Below are 1888 nucleotides of genomic sequence, written 5' to 3' on the forward strand. Positions count from 1 at the left end.
GTACGCGTTGTGAAAAGTGTGATTCACAATTCGTGCACCAAGTTTTGGCGCCGTTGCCGGGGATATCTTATCACAATTTTCAAATAAACCATGTGATACTGTTAAGACTAATGGAGTAGATCCTGAAGTCTACAGGCTCATGCTTTTCCCTTTTGCTGTAAGAGACAGAGCTAGATTATGGTTGGATTCTCAACCCAAAGACAGCCTGAACTCTTGGGATAAGCTGGTCACGGCTTTCTTAGCCAAGTACTTTCCTCCTCAAAAGCTGAGCAAGCTTAGAGCTGATGTTCAAACCTTCAGACAGAAAGAAGGTGAATCCCTCTATGAAGCTTGGGAAAGATACAAATAGTTGACCAAAAAGTGTCCTTCTGACATGCTTTCAGAATGGACCATCCTGGATATATTCTATGATGGTTTATCTGAGCTATCAAAGATGTCACTGGACACTTCTGCAGGTGGATCCATTCACCTAAAGAAAACGCCTGCAGAAGCTCAAGAACTCATTGACATGGTTGCTAATAACCAGTTCATGTACACTTCTGAAAGGAATCCTGTGAGTAATGGGACGCCTATGAAGAAGGGAGTTCTTGAAGTTGATACTCTGAATGCCATATTGGCTCAGAATAAAATATTGACTCAGCAAGTCAATATGATTTCTCAGAGTCTGAATGGAATGCAAGCTGCATCCAACAGTACTCAAGAGGCTTCTCCTGAAGAAGAAGCTTATGATCCTGAGAACCCTGCAATAGCAGAGGTGAACTACTTAGGTGAACCTTATGGAAACACCTATAACTCATCATGGAGAAATCATCCAAATTTCTCATGGAAGGATCAAAAGCCTCAACAAGGCTTTAACAATGGTGGAAGAAACAGGTTTAACAATAGCAAGCCTTTTCCATCATCAACTCAGCAACAGACAGAGAACTCTGAACAAAATGCTTCTAATTTAGCAAATCTAGTCTCTGATCTATCTAAAGCCACTGTAAGTTTCATGAATGAAACAAGGTCTTCCATTAGAAATCTGGAAGCACAAGTGGGCCAGCTGAGTAAAAGGATCACTGAAATCCCTCCTAGTACTCTCCCAAGCAATACAGAAGAGAATCCAAAGGAGAGTGCAAGGCCATTGACATAAGCGCCATGGCCGAACCTGTGAGGAGAGGAGAGGACGTGAATCCCAAGGAGGAAGACCTCCTGGGACGTCCAGTGGTCAATAAGGAGCTTCCCTCTGAGAAACCAAAGGACTCTGGGGCCCATCTAGAGACCATAGAGATCCCATTGAACCTCCTTATGCCCTTCATGAGCTCTGATGAGTATTCCTCTTCTGAAGAGAATGAGGATGTTACTGAAGAGCAAACTGCCAAGTTTCTTGGTGCAATCATAAAGCTAAATGCCAAATTATTTGGCATTGATACTTGGGAAGTTGAACCTCCCTTGTTCATCAATGAACTAAGTGATCTGGATCAACTGACATTGCCTCAGAAGAGACAGGATCCTGGAAAGTTCATAATACCCTGTACCATAGGCACCATGATTTTTAAGGCTCTGTGTGACCTTGGTTCAGGAATAAACCTCATGCCCCTCTCTGTAATAGAGAAACTGGGAATCTATGGGTGCAAGCTGCTAAAATCTCACTAGAGATGGCAGACAGCTCAAGAAGACAGGCTTATGGACAAGTAGAAGATGTATTAGTAAAGGTTGAGGGCCTTTACATACCTACTGATTTCATAGTCCTGGATACTGGAAAGGAAGAGGATGAATCCATCATCCTAGGAAGACCTTTCCTGGCCACAGCAAGAGCTGTGATTGATGTTGACAGAGGTGAAATAGTCCTTCAATGGAATGAGAACTCCCTTGTATTCAAAACTCAACGATCTCCCTCTGCAACCAT

The 1888-nt window shown here is 43.0% G+C and overlaps 1 non-coding gene across 1 annotated transcript; it reads right to left on the reverse strand.

The window, feature by feature from the left end:
* Nucleotides 1–271: 271 nt before the first annotated feature.
* Nucleotides 272–379, reverse strand: LOC112724320 (small nucleolar RNA R71). The gene has a single exon (XR_003163488.1). It is a non-coding gene; the product is annotated as a small nucleolar RNA R71 (small nucleolar RNA).
* Between the last annotated feature and the right edge of the window lie 1509 nt (nucleotides 380–1888).

Source organism: Arachis hypogaea, chromosome 11 (assembly GCF_003086295.3).
Source record: "Arachis hypogaea cultivar Tifrunner chromosome 11, arahy.Tifrunner.gnm2.J5K5, whole genome shotgun sequence".
Taxonomy (NCBI): Eukaryota; Viridiplantae; Streptophyta; class Magnoliopsida; order Fabales; family Fabaceae; genus Arachis; species Arachis hypogaea.